Consider the following 15,228-nt stretch of genomic DNA (forward strand, 5'->3'; position numbering starts at 1 on the left):
AGGAAGTGCCACCAGGGGCGTACAATTTCGTTTCAATGATACACTTTCATGCAACATTTTGAATGAGTCACTTCAAGTGTTTCATACATTTTTCTAATGACTCGGTCGTTAAAAAAAACTTTTCCACTCATCGTAGCACTCGGTAGTCTCCCACCCGGTCGCATTGCTTGTGCTTCACCCGTCAGAGCATTAGTGTCTCACTGGTGCGCGCTAGTCTCTCAATGGTTACGGGCGCCGGTTAATTGGATTTAAGTGGTCGAATTTGTTATCCTCTTTCATAAAACATAATTATCATTCTATTGGCGTGCACCACTATTTAAAAATGTGGTTTAAATAGTGTTTTTAGCATGTTGAAGTATTTCAATGACTCATAAATGAAACGAAAATCCAAGTGTATCATCCCATGTTTCATACACACTTGTTTCTGTAGCAGCAACGAACGAGTGTGTTGCTGGGTGAGAGATGAAGCATCACAGCAGTCCGTTCGCATGGGAAACGATTTGCTACAGTCGTCGTACGTCATGTTTTCCTTTCGAAATTGCACGACCCTGAGTGCCACACAGTGGGACCATTCTGAAAAAAGACGATCAAAACCTCTTAGAGCCATGACATTTTAGCATGTAGGTGTCTTCGGAAGATATGTTCAGAAAAATCTTCTCAATTTTTGTGCATATTCACTGTATGGTAAAACTTATAGATAGTAGAGTAAACATAGATCCGTCGATGATGAATCCGTTGTATCCAAACGAACTGTCAAAATTTGTATCCAAACGAGCATGACGTCACGATTCCAATAACAACAATGGAGCGCATGACGTCATATTCAACAGTCGCACTCCTGAAAAATACTATTCGCACGCTTGAAACATTTCACTCAGTGATGTCCGCAGATCTATGTTTACTCTACTATCTATAGTAAAACTGTAAGGTGAACCCGAGCAAAAAAATATTTTTTCAAAATATTGTTTTAGAGGGTAGACGTCTTCAGCAAAGTTGTAGAACATGTAATTTCAAGTAACTTTGTTGAAGACACCATATAGCTTGGACTTCATTTTTGGGGAGAAAATATGAGAATTTTAAAACACAACCTCAAAATCAGTTTTTTGAATTTTTCCATGATTATATCGTAAAATTTTAACGTGATATGTTCTATATGTTTGTAGGTACTACTAAAATACACTATCTTGCCGAAGACACCAACCCTGTAAAATTGACAATTGCTCCAGTAAACCAATTTTTTTGAAATTTTTTCACTATTTTCACTATTGAATATTTTTTGAATAGGCACTTTTTGGCAGCCATGCTTTCAAAATTTCAATGCTTTATTATGTCCAGTATAGACCAAAAGTCACTTAACAATCGGGTCTGATAAGGCACTTTGATTTCTGATGCTATTTTAATAGTCATTTTTCAAAGAAAATATTCGTGAATTTCATACAAATCATTCAATACAAACTGAAAACTCACGAAAACTTTTCGACATTATTACTAGTTAATCCAAATAGTATTCTGGTTGAAATAGTCTACATTTCTTACACTGTGGTTGACTTTACATTCAATACCCGACAAAAAATATCGCTTAATAAATTTTTAGATGAATTTTTAACACCCATTAAAAATTGTGTTTTTCATCTATTTTTTTATTGCAATATAATGAACGCCTCTAAAAGTTGTGTGTTAAAAATTAAAAATAAAATAAAACGAGTGAAACATTGTTAATTGATTGAAATAACCTGTATCTGTTAGAGATATTCTAGGTTGTAAATTTTTCGTCATGATGAAAATTCTTTATATTCGATTGAAATTGGTTATGCTGTTTGATACTCTTTAAAATTTATTTTTTCCAGTTTTCAAGAACTGCGTCCGTTAGGTCGATTCTTGTCCTTGATGTTCAAAATTCCTTCGTCGTAGACATGTTACCTTGGTTCATCCTTTGACAAATCCGCATCAAGATCACGGCTCGATTATGGATGCTTTCCCAGAGAAGCCATTAGTTTTAAGTTTATATTATAACGATTTTTTGAAAAGATAAAGAGGTTTTGTGCCTTTTTGAGAATAGTTTCGTAGTTGAGGAAATCACTCAAAGGGGCTTTTCCCTCTTCAAAAAATTTTAGTTAAAAATTAAAAACACTAACAATTGAAATAGCCTGCATTTATTGAACTTGTTTTTCTTATTCAGAATTACTACTCGGATAAACTAAAAATGATATCGAAAAGTTTTATGAGATTTGGGAATATTTTCTTTGAAAATGACTATTAAAATACCATCAGATATCAAAGTGCCTTATCAGGCCCGATTGTTAAGTCAATTTTGGTCTATTCTGGACAAAATGAAGCATTGAAATTTTGACAGCATGGCTGCCAAAAAGTGCCTATTCAAAAAATATTCAATAGTGAAAATAGTGAAAAAATTTCAAAAAAGTTGGTTTACTGGAGCAATTATCTATTTTACAGGGTTGGTGTCTTCGGCAAGATAGTGTATTTTAGTAGTACCTACAAACTTGTAGAACATATCACGTTAAAATTTTACGATATTATCATGGAAAAATTAAAAAAAACTGATTTTGAGGTTGTGTTTTAAAACTGTCATATTTTGTCCCCAAGAATGAAGCCCAAGCTATATGGTGTCTTCAGCAAAGTTGAAGCAAAGGAATTCCTGGAGGAATCCTTGAAGGAATTCCTGGAGGAATCCTTGAAGGAATTCCTGGAGGAATCCTTGAAGGACTTCCTGGAGGAATCCTTGAAGGAATTCCTGGAGGAATCCTTGAAGGAATTCCTGGAGGAATCCTTGAAGGAATTCCTGGAGGAATCCTTGAAGGAATTCCTGGAGGAATCCTTGAAGGAATTCCTGGAGGAATCCTTGAAGGAATTCCTGGAGGAATCCTTGAAGGAATTCCTGGAGGAATCCTTGAAGGAATTCCTGGAGGAATCCTTGAAGGCCCAACTAACAATCACTCATTTAACAGGCACCTTAATGACGAAATAATTCAGCATAATGTTGAATAACATTTGAATTATTTTCACGTACAACCTATGTTCGGGTTTTGTTCACACAAATTTGGAGAAGTTATAAAGCATCATGTTGTGCACCAACTTATATTGTTGTTGTTCAAAACGTTTTACAAATGTACAAGAAAGTTGTTATTCAGCTTTGGGAAAAATGACTGAAAATAAATAAAATGCAAAAATGTTAAACTCTCACGAGAGTAATTATTTGCTCTCATGTTGAGAACACTTATTATGAAATAAGAATTACATATAAAATTACCCAAATCCGGATTAGAACTCGAGACCTGTCGATTGCCAGCCGCATGCGTTCCTATCTGCGCCATCCTAGAGATGGTGAGATGCAGCACCCAAAGCAAAACATAATCTTCCCATGACTCAATAATGATCACTCCTGAACTTGTGTTCAGCAGTGGTGAATTACCGCAGAACGTGGTAATCAACTGAACAACGCCTTATACTTCAACAGCTGTTCAGTCCAAAACACGTGTTTTCCATTCTGGTTTCGCTGTCAGTATTTTTATCGCACGGTGAGAAAACTTGTATCGAATGCGGCCAAAAAGTGTTGGTCCTTATAGAAGATATTGTTTCCAGACGAACTAATTGCGATATGAATATGTTTTTATTTTTATTATTAATTATCTATCTTTAAAAATGTATGACAATATGTGGTGCGGTATGGTCTTGGACATGGTGCATTCTCAGCATCTGTTAAGGTAATCTACTCATGCTCAGTCGAAGATCCGTTAAGCATTTTTTTTTATTTAGGCTGGAGACTTTTGGTGGCAACGCAGTCTTTATTCTTAAAACGGGTTTATTGTTTACCCTTAAAAGCTTTATTTATGCTTTTGTCATGGAATCTTGATATTATGTTCAATAAATAAATAAGGATATTTTGGGATACTTGAAATGTGTCGATTTCTGAATGCTGTTTGGTTATCAAGGTGACTGTGAGAACAATATTCAGTAAACACGACAGCACTGAAATGTCAAATGCATCGATCCAAGCGTCTCGTACAATCGAACTGCTGCGGAAGATAAAAAATATAATAATCAAGGTACAAGATATCTTGTTACAGACTAACAATAATAAATAAATGCCTCATTTTTACGTTGATTACGTCTCTTGGCACTCATTGTAAACTACATAATTCTATTCTGTTTGATTTTATGTGATTAGTTTAAAACTTTGGTTCTTTAATAACTTGATAATAATAACAGTTTTAGCCATGATTTATCCCATAATCCGAACAAAGTTCCGAGTCAAACTATGACGGCCTGAAGGCGTTTATTTGACATGTGAAAAGCTGTGAAAAGCACATTGTTCAGGAGCATATACTTATCGATACATCAGCTTAATAAGATGCAGGCAAATGTTTTGTTAAACTCTTTTGTTAAGAAATCAATGCTTGTCGAATAAATTTCTTGTTAAACTTTTGAAAAGTGTTTTAATTTATCATTGTTGATTCCGATGAGGAAAGTCGAACATTGACTATTTTCTCAATTGAAAAATCATTTAAACAGTAATGTGTAGAGCATAATTTTAGTTCAGCTATCATGACCATTATTAAGCAACAATTCAGCAAGCTTGCTTGTTTGTGACTTGCAATTGTTAGTTGGGGGAATTCCTGGAGGAATCCTTGAAGGAATTCCTGGAGGAATCCTTGAAGGAATTCCTGGAGGAATCCTTGAAGGAATTCCTGGAGGAATCCTTGAAGGAATTCCTGGAGGAATCCTTGAAGGAATTCCTGGAGGAATCCTTGAAGGAATTCCTGGAGGAATCCTTGAAGGAATTCCTGGAGGAATCCTTGAAGGAATTCCTGGAGGAATCCTTGAAGGAATTCCTGGAGGAATCCTTGAAGGAATTCCTGGAGGAACCCTTGAAGGAATTCCTGGAGGAATCCTTGAAGGAATTCCTGGAGGAATCCTTGAAGGAATTCCTGGAGGAATCCATGAAGGAATTCCTGGAGGAATCCTTGAAGGAATTCCTGGAGGAATCCTTGAAGGAATTCCTGGAGGAATCCTTGAAGGAATTCCTGGAGGAATCCTTGAAGGAATTCCTGGAGGAATCCTTGAAGGAATTCCTGGAGGAATCCTTGAAGGAATTCCTGGAGGAATCCTTGAAGGAATTCCTGGAGGAATCCTTGAAGGAATTCCTGGAGGAATCCTTGAAGGAATTCCTGGAGGAATCCTTGAAGGAATTCCTGGAGGAATCCTTGAAGGAATTGCTGGAGGAATCCTTGAAGGAATTCCTGGAGGAATCCTTGAAGGAATTCCTGGAGGAATCCTTGAAGGAATTCCTGGAGGAATCCTTGAAGGAATTCCTGGAGGAATCCTTGAAGGAATTCCTGGAGGAATCCTTGAAGGAATTCCTGGAGGAATCCTTGAAGGAATTCCTGGAGGAATCCTTGAAGGAATTCCTGGAGGAATCCTTGAAGGAATTCCTGGAGGAATCCTTGAAGGAATTCCTGGAGGAATCCTTGAAGGAATTCCTGGAGGAATCCTTGAAGGAATTCCTGGAGGAATCCTTGAAGGAATTCCTGGAGGAATCCTTGAAGGAATTCCTGGAGGAATCCTTGAAGGAATTCCTGGAGGAATCCTTGAAGGAATTCCTGGAGGAATCCTTGAAGGAATTCCTGGAGGAATCCTTGAAGGAATTCCTGGAGAAATCCTTGAAGGAATTCCTGGAGGAATCCTTGAAGGAATTCCTGGAGGAATCCTTGAAGGAATTCCTGGAGGAATCCTTGAAGGAATTCCTGGAGGAATCCTTGAAGGAATTCCTGGAGAAATCCTTGAAGGAATTCCTGGAGGAATCCTTGAAGGAATTCCTGGAGGAATCCTTGAAGGAATTCCTGGAGGAATCCTTGAAGGAATTCCTGGAGGAATCCTTGAAGGAATTCCTGGAGGAATCCTTGAAGGAATTCCTGGAGGAATCCTTGAAGGAATTCCTGGAGGAATCCTTGAAGGAATTCCTGGAGGAATCCTTGAAGGAATTCCTGGAGGAATCCTTGAAGGAATTCCTGGAGGAATCCTTGAAGGAATTCCTGGAGGAATCCTTGAAGGAATTCCTGGAGGAATCCTTGAAGGAATTCCTGGAGGAATCCTTGAAGGAATTCCTGGAGGAATCCTTGAAGGAATTCCTGGAGGAATCCTTGAAGGAATTCCTGGAGGAATCCTTGAAGGAATTCCTGGAGGAATCCTTGAAGGAATTCCTGGAGGAATCCTTGAAGGAATTCCTGGAGGAATCCTTGAAGGAATTCCTGGAGGAATCCTTGAAGGAATTCCTGGAGGAAACCTTGAAGGAATTCCTGGAGGAATCCTTGAAGGAATTCCTGGAGGAATCCTTGAAGGAATTCCTGGAGGAATCCTTGAAGGAATTCCTGGAGGAATCCTTGAAGGAATTCCTGGAGGAATCCTTGAAGGAATTCCTGGAGGAATCCTTGAAGGAATTCCTGGAGGAATCCTTGAAGGAATTCCTGGAGGAATCCTTGAAGGAATTCCTGGAGGACTCCTTGAAGGAATTCCTGGAGGAATCCTTGAAGGAATTCCTGGAGGAATCCTTGAAGGAATTCCTGGAGGAATCCTTGAAGGAATTCCTGGAGGAATCCTTGAAGGAATTCCTGGAGGAATCCTTGAAGGAATTCCTGGAGGAATCCTTGAAGGAATTCCTGGAGGAATCCTTGAAGGAATTCCTGGAGGAATCCTTGAAGGAATTCCTGGAGGAATCCTTGAAGGAATTCCTGGAGGGAATTTCTTGAGGAATCCTTGAAAGCATTCCTGGAGCATTCTTTGAAAGAATTTTTGGATGAATCCTCCAAGGAATTCTTGACGGAATTGATAAAAAAAATCCTTGGAGGAATTCCTGAAGAATCCTTGAAGGAATTCCTGGAGGAATCCTTGAAGGAATTCCTGAAGGAATCCTTGAAGGAATTTTTGGAGGAATCCTGCAATGAGCTTATGGAGGAATCCTGTAAGAAATTCATGGAGGAATCCTTGAAGGAATTCCTAAAGAAATCCTTGAAGGAATTCCCAAAGAAATTCTTGAAGGAATTCCTGGATGAATCATTGAAGAAATACCAGAAGGACTATCTGAAGAAATCATCGAAATAATTTATTAAATAACTCTTAAACACATCAGTGAAAGAATCCTTGAAGGAACTCCTAAAAAAATCCACGAAGGAATTTTTGAAGGAATAATTAAAGGAACTCGTGATGGAATCCTTGAAGGAATTTCTAAAATAATCCTTAAGAAACTTCTTCCCTTGAAGAAGTCCTTGAAGGAATTCTTGTATGAAATCATGAAGGAATTTATGCAAGAGCTTCTAAAGGAATCCTTTAAGGAATTTCTAAAGAAATTCTTGATGGAATTGCTGTGGGAATCTCGAAAGGAAGGACGTGCTTGCAAAGATTTCTACGGGAATTCTTTCAAGGTTTACTTCAGAAGTTTCTTCAAAGATTCTGAAAATAATCTTGAAGAAGTTCATAGGAGAATCCTTGATATATTCCTGGAGGAACCTTTGAAAGAATTCCTGAAGGAAATTATTGCTTTGGGAGGTCTTGTTCTTGAAGGAATTCCCCAAAGAAACCTTGAAGGGATTTTCTAAGGAATTCTTGAAGGAATTCCCTCAAAAATCCTTGGAGAAATTTCCTAAGAAATCCTTGCTGGAATTCCCTAAGAAATCATTGATGAAATTCCCTTAAAAATCTTAAAGGACTTTCTTAAGTAATCCTTGAAGGAGTTCCTGAAGAAATCCTTGAAGGAATTCCCTAAGGAATTCTAGAAGAAATTTCCTAAAAAAATCTTAAAGGATTTCTTGAAGGAATGCCTGAAGTAATCGCTGAAGGAATCCTTGAAGGAATTCCTGGAGGAGTCCTTGAAGAATTCCTGAAGGACTCTTTGAAAAAATTCTTTACGGAATCCCTGAATGGATTCCTGACAGAATGCGTGAAGGATGTCCCGACGGAATCCTTGATAGAATTCCTCATGGAATCCTTGAAAGAATTCGTAATGAAATCCTTAAAAGAATTCCTGATTTTTCAAGGATTCCTCAGGGAATTCTTACAAGAATTCCTAAGGGAATTCTTTCAAGGATTCCTAAGGGAATTCATTCAAGCATTCCTTCAGGAATTTATTCAGAGATTTCTTCAAGAATTCCTGCAAGAAATCCTTAGAGAATAATTCAAGGATTTATCAGGGAATTCCGTCAAGAATTCCTTAGTAAATCCCTTCAAGGATTCCTTAGGGAATTCCTTCAAGGATTCCTTACAGAAATATTTCAAGGATTTCTCAGGGAATTCCTAAAAGGATCCCTTCAGGAATTCCTCAAAGATTCATTTGAAAATTCCTTCAAGGATTGCTTCAGGAATTTCCTTAAGGAATTCTTCAGGTATTCCTTCGAAGGATTCCTTGGAGAATTCCTTCAAGGATTTCTTTGGGAATTTCTTCAAGAATTCCTTCAAGGATTCCTTAGATAATTCCGTTATTGATTCCGTAGCGAATTCCTTCAAGGATTTCTTCAAGAGTTCTTGCAAGGATTTCTTAGGGAATTCCTCCAAGGATTTCTTCAGGAATTTTAAAAGGATTCCTTCAAAAATTCCTATAAGGATTTCGTAGGGAATTCCTTCAAGGATTCCTTAGGAAATTTCCTCAAGGATTGCTTCAGGCATTCCTTCAGGGATTCCTTAAAGATTTTTTTTCAGGAATTCCTCGAAGAATTCTGTCAGGTTATTTTTTCAAAAAATGCCTCAGGAGTTCCTTCAAAGATTTCTTCAACGATTTCTTAAGAAATTCGTTAAAGGATGTTTTCAGGAGTTCCTATATGAATTCTTTTAGGAATTCGTTTAAGGTTTCCTTCAAGAATTTCTTCAAATTTGACTAAGATTTTTTCTAAGTACTTCTTCATATATGAAGGAATATATTCCTTTAAGTTATCAGAAATTCTTCAAATGATTCTCTCAAATACCTCAATTGATTCATTCAGGAAATGAATCCTTTGAGAATAATCGATACCCTGAAAGGATTCTTCCAGCAATTCCTATAAGGAACTCTTCACGTACTGTTTAAACGAATCGTATAGGAATTCCTCAAAGGATTCCTTCAGGAATTTTTCAAATTATTCCTGCTCAAACGATTCGTTGAGGAATGCCTCATAATATTCCTTAATGAATCCCTATAAATATTGCTCCATGTATTCCACACAATTGTTCCGCTAATTTCCTTAGTAATTTCTCGAGGATTTTCTCCATATTTTTATAGAAGTTCTGCAAGGATTTCTACAGATATCTACTAGAAAGTTTTACAAGATTGCCTTCAAAAATTCTTTCAGGATTTTATTAAGAATTCTTCAAGGACTTCTCCAAAAATGTTTAGACAAATTACTTAACGGATTCTCTCAAAAATGCATCTATGACTACCTTCATAAACATCTAAAAAGATTCCTTCTGACGATTTTTCAAGTATTCCTCCATGGGTTCTTTCATAAACTTTAAAAAAGAAACCTGCTGGAATTCCTTCAAGGGATCCTCGAGGAAGTTTTTCAAAGATTCTCTCATGATTATGGAGGATTCCTCCACGAATTATTCGAAGTTACCTTCAGCAAAGTTTTTTTTCCATGACTTGAAAAATTCTTTCACGGATTCCTCCAAAGACTTCTTGGGAAATCACCCTTAGATATTTCTTTACGATTACTTCCATCAAGAATTCTCCCAATGATGTTTTTTTTCGGGAATGCTTCTAATCATTTCTCTGTGGCTTCCCCCAAAAATTCTTCTAGGAGTCACTTCGTAACTTCCAACGGATAATTCTACATATTTTTTAAGATTGAAAATGTATATAAGGATGTTTTGCTCGCTGAAATTCCCTGAAAGATTTTCATGGATTCCTCCGTGAATTATCCTAAGGAACTCACGGAGGGATCATAGGATAAATTTCTCGAGGAATTCATGGAGAAACTCCTTATGGTTTGTGTGATAGAATTCTTGGAGAAATTCCAGGAAAAGTCTCTGGAGAAATACTTGGAAAAATCATTGGAGGAATTCCTGGCGGAATCCTTGGTGGAATTCTCTGATGGAGTTTTGAAGGCGTTCCAATAGGAGTCCTTGGTGGAATTCTTCGAGGAGTGATTAAATCCTGTGATAGAAATTGGAGAAACTCCTGGAGAAATACTTGAAGAAATTTCCTAAAGGAACACTGAACGTTTTTATTGAGCAAATCCTCTAAAGAGCTGGGAGAGTCCGCAAAGAAATTGTATGGAGTATTATCTGAGAACTTCTACGAAGAATTCCTCGAGAAACTTTTAAAAAACAAAATCCTGTGTGAATTCTAGCAGAACATCCTGAAGAAATTGATGAATGGATTCCTGGGATAGTCTTTGAATACATCCTGGAGGAATTTGGAAAAGATCTTGGAGGAAATTCTTGTGAAATAATCGGGCGAACTTGTGAAAGAGTTTTCAGATAAGCTTCTGAATGAATTTCTGGGAGAATTGATTAACTGCTAGGATGTTTCCGGAAAAAAACACCCGTAGGAGCCTTGGGAAAAAAACTACCAAACGAACAACGGATAAAATTGCTGGAGCAAACCCTAGTGAAATTCCCAGAACGCCTTTTTGAAAAATTTCTCTGGAAAATTTTGGTTGATCTCTCGGTGGAATATCTGATAGTTTTCATAGAGCAACTTTAGAAAGCATTCCCGGAAGAACTTCTTAACTTTTTATGACCATCGTCCAGTTTGGTGGTGTTTAGGAAGAATATTATAGGCATAAAGAATGGAAATTTCACTCAAAACTTAAAATTTCAACAGTGTTGAAAATGATTTCTGAAATAGGGAATTCTGCTAGAGATCATTTTTTTTATTTATTTAATTAGTACACTGTAAATAATCCATATTCCAATGCGGGGGAAATAGGCCAACTAGATTCCGGTTGTGGTAATTTGCGTCTTGAGTAATCACTCGGCACGGCAATGTATTTCGCCCAACAGATGCGACTTACCTCTTCGATTGCCTGCTGCTCAATGAGTGACGACGAACCGGTGAACGTTGCTGTGCACTGCTACCAACCTAGTGAGCTAGAGGTGCCAACGTTGTGTAACGGCGTTACACACTGTCAGTCGAGAGGGGTATGAATATATTTATATTAAGGCACGTATGCAAGACACCTTACATCCTTCCCCTTCTCTAAAGAAAAAAAAAATACGTTCGCATAAGATCAGTTTATTGTTACTAAAGCAGGCACAACCCAACTAACAATTGCAAGACACAAACAAGCAAGCTTGTTGAATTGTTGCTTAATAATGGTTATTATAGCTGAACTAAAATTATGCTCTACACATTACTGTTTAGATGATTTTTTTAATTGAGAAAGTATCGGTATCAACAATGACACATTAAAACACTTTTCAAAAGTTAAACAAGAAATTTATTCGGCAAGCATTGATCCTTAACAAAATAGTTTAACAAAACATTTGTCTGCATCTTATTAAGCTGATGTATCGATAAGCATATGCTCCTGAACAATGTGCTTTTCACTTGTCAAATAAACGCCTTCAGCCCGCCATAGTTTGACTCGGAACTTTATTCGGATAATGGGATAAATCATGGTTTAACTGTTTATACAACCAAGATATTAAAGAACCAATATTTTAAACGAATCACATAACATAAAACAGAATAGAATTATGTAGCTTATTATTGAGTGCCAAGAGACGTAACCAACGTGAAAATGAGGCATTTATTTATTATTATTAGTCTGTAACAGTCCGCAGCAGTTCAATTGTACGAGACACTTGAATCGATGCATTTGACATTTCAGTGCTGTCGTGTTTACTGAATATTGTTCCCACAGTCATCTAGATAACCAATCAGCATTCAGAAATCGACACATTATCCCTACACATAAGTATCCCTAAACATCCTTATGCACTATTTATTGAACATAATATCAAGATTCCATGACAAAAGCATAAATTAAAAAATTGCCTTACGGATCTTCGACTGAGCATGAGTAGATTACCTGAACAGATGTTGTGAATGCACCATGTCCAAGGCCATACCGCACCACATATTGTCATACTTTTTTAGAGATCGATATTTAATAATAAAAATAATAACATATTCATATCGCAATAAGTTCGTCTGGAAACAATATCTTCAATAAGGACCAATACTTTTTGGCCGCATTCGATTCAAGTTTTCTCTCCGTGCGATAAAAATACTGACAGCGAAATCAGAATGGAAACTGTGTTTTGGGCTGAACAGCTGTTGAAGTATAAGGCGTTGTTCAGTTGATTACCACGTGCTGTGCTAATTCACCACTGCTGAACACAAGTTCAGGAGTGATCATTATTGAGTCATGGGAAGATTATGTTTTGTTTTGGGTGCTGCATCTCACCATCTCTAGGATGGCGCAGATAGGAAGGCATGTGGCTGGCAATCGATAGGTCTCGAGTTCTAATCCGGATTTAAGTAATTTTATATGTAATTCTTATTTCATAATAGGTGTTCTCAACATGAGAGCAAATAATTACTCTCGCGAGAGTTCAACATTTTTGCATTTTATTTATTTTCAGTCCTTTTTGCCAAAGCTTAATAACAACTTTCCTGTACATTTGTAAACGCTTTGAACAACTAAAAATTAAATTGGACCACAACATGATGCTTTATAACTTCTCCAAATTTGTGTGAACAAAACCCGAACATAGGTTGTACGTGAAAATAATTCAAATGTTACTCAACATTATGCTGAATTAATTCGTCATAATGGTGCCTGTTAAATGAGTGATTGTTAGTTGGGAAGTCATCCTTGCTATCAATCTTAATTAGCTAACCTGCACATGTTCACGTATTTAATAAACACCTTAAATCGCAACATAAGTTAAGTTTTCATTCACCAATGTGATGCACAAATTATAAAAAAAAATATTTATATTTCGGTGTATACTATTTATTCGAGCGCTTTGATCGATGTCTGAATTCGAGCACCCCTAACCCGATCGGCACGATCGGCATCCCTGAAACGCTGACGGTTTGACTTTGACATCTCACTGTACACACACCAGTGTGCGTGCTGACAACCATAGTGGTTTCGCAGCGCCATGTCACGAACACTAATGCAAATCTACAGGTTGAAAATATGCCCATTTGATTTTGTTGGGAACAGATGATATTTGTTTGCTATTTTCAACCAGTAACTCAAGTGGTGTTCGTGTAATGCAACGTGTACGTACACGCAACACTAGTAAAAGCAGAAACCTCTATGGTTGCTGACAATTGAACCACACACACCTCAATAAGCAGATTGCCGGGTAAACATTTCTAGATTGAGTTTAAATAAGGGCGAAAGTAACATGAGAGAGTTCTCTTCATCGACTTTCTCTTCTGCAAATTAAAGTGACAAGATGCAAATTCAATCGAACTTTTTTGCACTTAGACGCTAGATTGCATCACAACCTAGCGATTTATGACCAAAAAGTGGAACCATACTTGCATCTTGTCACTTTAATTTGTAGAAGAGAGAGTCGATGAAGAGAACTCTCTCATGTTACTTTCGCCCTTATTTAAACTCAATCTAGATTTTGTTGCCATCAAGATAATTGCATCGTATCCTGATGAAAACAACGAACTCATGCAACGAACCAGATTCTTGACAGCTCCACTATTTTCACCTCGATTTTCACTCTGCTTCTAACCGATTCGAAGAAAAACGGGAGTGAAACTCTCGCCGTAAGCGTTTTGTAGTAGGCATTGTCGTTTTTTCGAAACGGATAACACATTTATCAGTTTTCTCTCTCACTCATTTTTTTAGTTGGGTTACACTTATGATTTCGTGGTTGTTTACTTTACACATTTTATCGCATGTGGTTTTCTTTACCACTTCAGCGGCGCCTCGAAGGTCTTTGGAGGTGGTTTTCTTTACGCACCCTATTTTGCTTGTGGTTTTCTTTACCACTTCGCGGTCGCCTTGAAGGTCTTTGAAGGTGGTTTTCCTTACGCACCCTATTTTGCTTGTGGTTTTCGTTACCACTTCGCGATCGCCTCGAAGGTCTTCGGAGGTGGTTTTCTTTACGCACCGTTTTTTTTGCTTGTGGTTTTCGTTACCACTTCGCGGTCGCCTTGAAGGTCTTTGAAGGTGGTTTTCTTTACGCACCTTTACGATTATATAACTCGTTGTTAAACGTTTTCCTTTACACTTCATTTTACTTCTCGGTGGTTTTCGCTACGCATCACTGTATCAATATTTTTACACCGATTCTTTTCAACATTCAACACATTCCCGTACCGAGTGATTACGGACCAAAAAATATCTGACAGGATCGCCAATGTAAATGATCCATATTCCAATGCGGGGGAAATAGGCCAACTAGATTCCGGTTGTGGTAATTTGCGTCTTGAGTAATCACTCGGCACGGCAATGTATTTCGCCCAACAGATGCGACTTACCTCTTCGATTGCCTGCTGCTCAATGAGTGACGACGAACCGGTGAACGTTGCTGTGCACTGCTACCAACCTAGTGAGCTAGAGGTGCCAACGTTGTGTAACGGCGTTACACACTGTCAGTCGAGAGGGGTATGAATATATTTATATTAAGGCACGTATGCAAGACACCTTACATACACAATAATATTATTTCAGATTTCAAAATTCAACGTTTGTATTAAGATTAATTTGATAAGTTTTCTCAATCAATCTGCTTATGCCGCTCTTAGCCACCGGGAACATTAGTCTCCTAAATTTCTTTCTACCCTCCTCAACCATTAGTACATAAATCACTTTGGTTTGGTCCGGCCATCCGGCATTTGCTCCAATTTTTCCCTAAATCGGTTAGGCATTACGAGCTCAGTGGTCCTTTCATCCGCTGCGGCCCCGGTCGACGAAATGAACTCAGTCCAATTGTGCTGCACAGGGGTCTGCCTCCAAAATGTATGGATACCATCGGTACATTCCTCGAAAATCCGGCTCTAGACGGTGCCGATGATATATCCACTCAGTCATCCGGGAAAAGTGTACTGTGTGATCAGATAAACAGGCCGCCTTGAAGTTTGCAACGTGAACCGGCCGGATAGTACGGCGTCAATGGCCACTGCGGATTGAAAGCGGATCTCTTTCCACATCACGGATGTCGGTTCCTTCTGGCTGTATTTGTGTGTGGTAGGACGACCTTCTGTTGCATTCGATGATTTCGGCTCTTCATTAAAATTATCGGTCTGATGATAAACTTTGCTGA

Source organism: Aedes albopictus, chromosome 3 (genome assembly GCF_035046485.1).
Source record: "Aedes albopictus strain Foshan chromosome 3, AalbF5, whole genome shotgun sequence".
Taxonomy (NCBI): Eukaryota; Metazoa; Arthropoda; class Insecta; order Diptera; family Culicidae; genus Aedes; species Aedes albopictus.